Genomic DNA, 6,000 nt, shown 5'->3' with positions numbered 1-6,000 from the left:
GCCACGTGGAAAGCCAAGACTCTCTCCCTCGCTGGCCGTCTGACTTTAATTCAATCTGTGAATTTCGCTGCTCCCAACCACATCATGCAGGCTTGTCAGCTTCCGAATCCTGTGCTTAATGATCTTGATAAGATTAACCGAAGGTTCCTGTGGGGGGAAGCTGCGGAGGGAAGAAAGATCCACCTGGTGCCTTGGAGTGAGGTTTGTCAGCCCAAAGATTCAGGGGGTTTGGGCATTATGAGAGCTAAGGATAATAATAAAGTTTTATTAATGAAACTCCTTTGGCGTATGTGGCAATGCCCCTCCTCTCTTTGGGTTCGCCTTCTTTGTGGTAAGTATCGAAAAGATAAGATCTTTGGGGGCCCGAAAGAGAGAGTTATCAATTGTTCCTTCCTCTGGAAAGGGCTTAGCGCCGTTTTTGCTGAGTTTTGCTCGGGGGTTGGTCTGGATGTGGGTAATGGTAAGTCCATAAGCTTCTGGTTTGATACCTGGATTGTGGATAAACCTTTAGTGGATGTGTGCACTTCCCCCCCCCCCCCCCGCCTAGTGATATCCAAAACTGGAGGTTAGCCGATGTGGTGGACTCTGAAGGGGACTGGGTTTGGCCTAAATTTGATTCTTTCTTTAGCCTTGAGACTCTCCTTAGAATTAGAGGAGTGAAGGTGAGTAATCAAGAGGAAGACATGGATAAGCATTGCTGGGCGCTGACTAACAATGGAGTCTATTCTTGCAAATCTGCCTTTGAAGCTTTTTCCCTTAACAGGACTGATAATCCCTCGGATATTTGGAAGACCATTTGGTCCCTTAAAATCCCCTACCGCATGAGGAGCTTCCTGTGGCTGGGCGTTAAAGACAGATTACTTACTAACTCAGATAGATACAGAAGGCATTTGGTGACCTCTGGAGCTTGCGGTAGATGTAGAGGCCATGTTGAATCGTTGTGCCACGCTCTTAGGGATTGCCCTAAGAGTGAAGAGGTTTGGAAGAAAATTCTCCCTCATCATACTTTCTCTTCCTTCATGTCCCATTCTGTGAACGACTGGTTCTCAGATGGTATTAGGGGAAAGTTATTGTCTTATATGGAGCATGGGGACATTTTCTTTGCCATTATCTGTCATCAAGTGTGGAAATGGAGGAACGAGGAGATTTTTGATAATAAAGTTGTGCTTTTGCCTAACTTAGCTGAGTTCTTCTTGAAGAAACTCTCCTCTATTATTGATAGTTTCAAAGGTCAGTCCCTTGCCAGATCTTCCCCGAGTAGTGATGTCCACCTCGTGAGCTGGAGCAGGCCGAGAGAGGGGGTTGTGAAGCTGAATACTAATGGTTCCTGCCTCAGTAATGGTAAGATTGCTGCCGGAGGTGTTCTTAGGGATACGGGAGGCGCCTGGCTTTCTGGGTTTACCCAGAATTTGGGTTTGGGTTCTTCCTTCTCTGCGGAGCTCTGGGGCATTCTCTCTGGGATCCAGCTGACGATTAGGCTGGGTGTTAAGAGGCTTTCTGTGGAGTTAAATAACTTGGAGGCTATCAATATGGTTTTGGGTAGTCATGTCATGGGTCTTCATAGCCGCAACCTTATTAAAACTATTAAGAGGCTTAGCCCCTCATTTGATATCCTTGAGTTCAGCCACATTTTCCGGGAGCAGAACCGTGTTGCAGATCACTTGGCGGCGGCAGGCCATGAGGGGGTGTTATGTGTTTCTACCCTTACCGTTCCCCCTATCGCTCTTTCTCCTCTTCTTTTAGAGGATAGGATTGGGGTTAGCTTTCCTAGGCTAATCCCGGTGTAGTTGCTTGTTTTGCTTTGCTTTCCTTTCCTTTTCTACCAAAAAAAAAATATATATCAATTTTGGTATATATATTTCAAAAACATCATTAAAACTATTTAGATTAAATTTGAAACTAAAAGATAAGTTTTTTTATGTATATAACTAGAGATAATTTTGTACTTTCATCTAAAAAACAAATGGAATGAGTAAAGAGTTGATTAAAACAAAACTTAAGGACCTTATAATAATATGATGGACTTACTAGTTTGTTATGTAAAAACATGAGGACTTTATAATTATTTACCCTAGATTAAAATGCCATTATATAATTTAGAGAAGGGTAAATTACAAAAATTGGTCAAATGGGAGGTCAATTTACATATTTAACCTATTTACTCAACCTACTACATATCTAGACTGTTTTTGTATGACTTTCCCATAATACCCTCAATATTTACGCGCGTCTCCCTCCATCCCGTCTGACTTTGCAGATTCGACATTATGCGAAGCCTGCGAAGCTAATGTTTGGGTTTACTTGATGAATTTAATTAGCATATGCGAAACCTGCGAAGCTAATGTTAGGGTTTACTTGATGAATTTAATTAGCATATGCGAAGCCTGGATGTGTTGTGAAGCTAATTCGCGAAGTGGTATATAACAAAAAATGCCAAACAACAACGAATTCTAACATTAAAATCATAACATTATCAAAATTTACAACAAGATTGCCACAATAACAACATTAAAATCACAACATTAAAATCACAACATTATCAAAATTTATAATAAGATTGCCACAATAAACTCCTAACAAATCACTTCAAAGTGAACCTGACTAATCCAGTACCAATTTTGAAGCGAATGAGTAATTTCTCCCTCTACAAGAAGTCTAGACCTTTTGGGATGAGGAATGGAAGTCCAGACCTTTTGGGATGGACGTGTCCCATGGTGCACACCAAGATTGGCACAATCTCTCCTAACCAACCATTTTAAAGTGAATGTGCCAATCTTGAGGGAAATTTCTCCCTATATAGGAAGGAAAGTCATCTCCCCTGCAGCCCAATACGTCGCCTTCTAGAAAGGGATGTTATGTAATCAACCACCTTCAGAAAAAATTAATTGTGTTAGGCAGGGAAAAAGACGACGTTCGCGAAATGAGGATTAACGAAGCATGCGAATGTAAATGTGCAGGGAAAGATGTGATTTTACTTCGCTAATCGATGTTTTCACGAGGTATGCGAGGTCTGAAACGTGACGATCTACGTCGCATATTGATGTTTTCATGAAGTCTGTGAGGGAAACCATGAACTTTTCTACTCGCAGATTTCGCGAACTAATCGATTCACGAAGTAGATCGTCACGTTTCAGGCTCTTTCTCTTCGCAGATCTTCGCGAAATCATCGACTACGCGAAGTGTATTCATGAAAAAACGCAGAAAAAACAGTAGATACTTACATTTTTCGCGCCTTTCACCCTTAAAAGCGACAATAACAATATGATAAACTGGGGAAAACGATGGAAATAACGTAGAATAACCATTTCTTTGATGGTAACAAGAAGAAAGAAACCAAGTAACGAGCATGAACAGGAAGATGAAGAACCATGGCCTCGTTTTCTAGGATTAGGAAGTTGCAGAATCAAGAGATGAAGAGAGGAAAAAGAGAAATTCATTGTGATTTGGCGAAATGGTGCAAATTTCGTGCAATTTAAAGGAAGATAGGAAGATCAAAAGTCTTGAAATCATTAATGGAGGAGCCAACTTTTTGCGTAACCAAGGAGAAGGGGGGGAGCGGCCGTTCGCATTGTGGGAAGTGGGAAGGTTATGAGTATTATGGGAAAGTCACACAAAATCAGTCTAGATATGTAGTAGGTTGAGTAAATGGGTTAAATATGTAAATGAGCCTCCCATTTGACCTAGTTTTGTAATTTTCCCTTTAGAGAATAGATTAAAAAAAAGTTATTACTAATTGAACTGTAAAACTTGTCCTCTTTAATATAAGAACCACATACTCCGATCTTGGTCGTTTTACTTTTTTTTTTAAAAATATATATTATACATCTTCTGTATTTAACTTACTTTTTTGCAACTGAGTAATTAATTGATTACATTTTATGCAATTTCAGAGTGGCTAATTGGACATTTTATATGAGTTGATTGGCTATCGGGACATCTTGAAAGTTCAAGAGGCAAATCAAACTTTTTGGACAAGTTTAGGGGGCAAATGATGTATTAAGCCAATAATCAGGAGCGTATACAGGGGGCTCGGGCCCTTCCGGTTGTCGGAACCACCATGACCAAGGGTAGTTTCGGTCCCCTGTCTCCACAAAATTTATGAATTAGGATGCTAAATTGGCGATTTGATTAAACTTTGATTAGGTATTTGATAAATTGGTCATTTAACCTAGAACTTTGATTGAATATTTGATAAATTGGCCTGATCAGGAGCGGTTCCGGTCCATGTCTCAAAAAAATATATATTAATGGTGTGCTGGTTTAGCACCCGCCAAGATAGCTCGAGAAGTGTTAGACTCTTTCTAAATCCAAATTTCTAATTTTTTTTTCCTGTTAGGCCTTCTAAAATCCAAATTTCTAATTATTTTTACATATTAGGCTCTCCCTAAATCCAAATTTAATTTTTATTGAACACATTTTTTTTTACATATTAAGAATCTTAGACACAATCTAGCTTAATTTTGAGAAGTTTTACGTTGATACTTAAAGATTGGTGATTAACCACTCAGATTATAACACGTATGTATAAAAAAAAAAAGTTTAAGCAAGTTCAATTTGCCAAAAAAGTATTTTTAACGCACGCACGTGCAAAATTGTCTCCCCCCAACCGACTAATCATGCATTCGCCGCTGCCAATAATCAAATATGAATTTTTTTTGATAGTTCATCTGATTTCTCAGTTCGAGGCTCGTCGTATACTTTTAGGTAGATCCTCTCCCAATTAAAGTTTGATGTGTATTCTAGGTTCGAACTCGAAATCTAACTTAAGCGACTTGAAGCCCTTAACCAGTCAGATCGTTTTTTTTTAAAGACAGTCAAATCAATTTTAATTGGTATCAAAATGTGAATTAATTATATTATCTTACTATTTTTTATTATCTTAACTTAATTTTATTCAACCACATTGATCTTTCCACGTGATGCATGTGGATATTCACTCACAGTTGATATTATTTTAATTAATACAATATTATATTGGCCACGTTGGTTTAAAAAAAAACAAGATACTATATTGACCACGTGTTTTATATAAATAATTGTTAAATTAATTAAATAATAAAAGACAAAATGCATGATTAAGTGTAATTTATTTAATGTAATGTACTCTATAAGCTAATTGCCAAGGTACTCGCCAATAGGTTAAAAGCTATCCTCTCTAAGGTCATCTCGGAGAGTCAATCTGCTTTTGTCCCTGGCAAGTCCCTTATTGATAGTGTGCAGGTAGCCTTTGAAATCCTTCATCATATGAAAAGGAATAATAGGAGAATTAAAGGTGAAGTGACTTTAAAGATTGATATCAGCAAAGCCTGTGATAGGGTTGATTGAGGTTTCTTGAAGGAAGTGATGAGAAGGCTGGGCTTTTGTGACAAATGGATCAGATGGATTATGTTATGCATAAGCACGGTTTCTTATTCAGTTGCAGTGAACCATAACCTGGTTGGGCCAATTTATCCGGGGAGAGGGCTCCGGCAAGGGGACCCTCTGTCTCCATATTTGTTTCTTCTGTGTGCTGAGGTCCTTTCCCAAATGATAAAGAATGGGGAGGTGGAAGGTAATATAAGAGGTTGTCAAATTTGTATTGGAGCGCCAAGCATCACTCATCTATTTTTTTGCAGATGACAGCTTCTTGTTCTTTGGGGGTTCGGAGATTGAAAGTATTCAGATTAAAGAAATTCTGGAAAGTTATGCAAGGGTCTCTGGCCAGGCTGTTAATCTGGAAAAATCTGGGATTTTCTTTAGTTCAAATGTCAAAAATGATATTAGGGAAGCCATTTGTGGTATTCTCCAAATCCAAGCACCTTTGGATACTGGGAGATATCTTGGGTTGCCTTCTCTAATTGGACGTTCGAAACGAGCCATCTTTGGCTTCTTAAAGGAGAGGTTGTCGAAACGTCTTAATAATTGGACCTTTAAATTTCTGTCGGCAGCAGGAAAAGAGGTCTTATTGAAATATGTAGCTCAGGCTCTTCCTACATTTTGTATGAGCACTTTTCTTCTTCC

Source organism: Euphorbia lathyris, chromosome 5 (assembly GCF_963576675.1).
Source record: "Euphorbia lathyris chromosome 5, ddEupLath1.1, whole genome shotgun sequence".
NCBI lineage: Eukaryota > Viridiplantae > Streptophyta > Magnoliopsida > Malpighiales > Euphorbiaceae > Euphorbia > Euphorbia lathyris.
The sequence above is the reverse complement of the archived record's forward strand: the minus strand, read 5'-3'. Positions refer to the sequence as shown.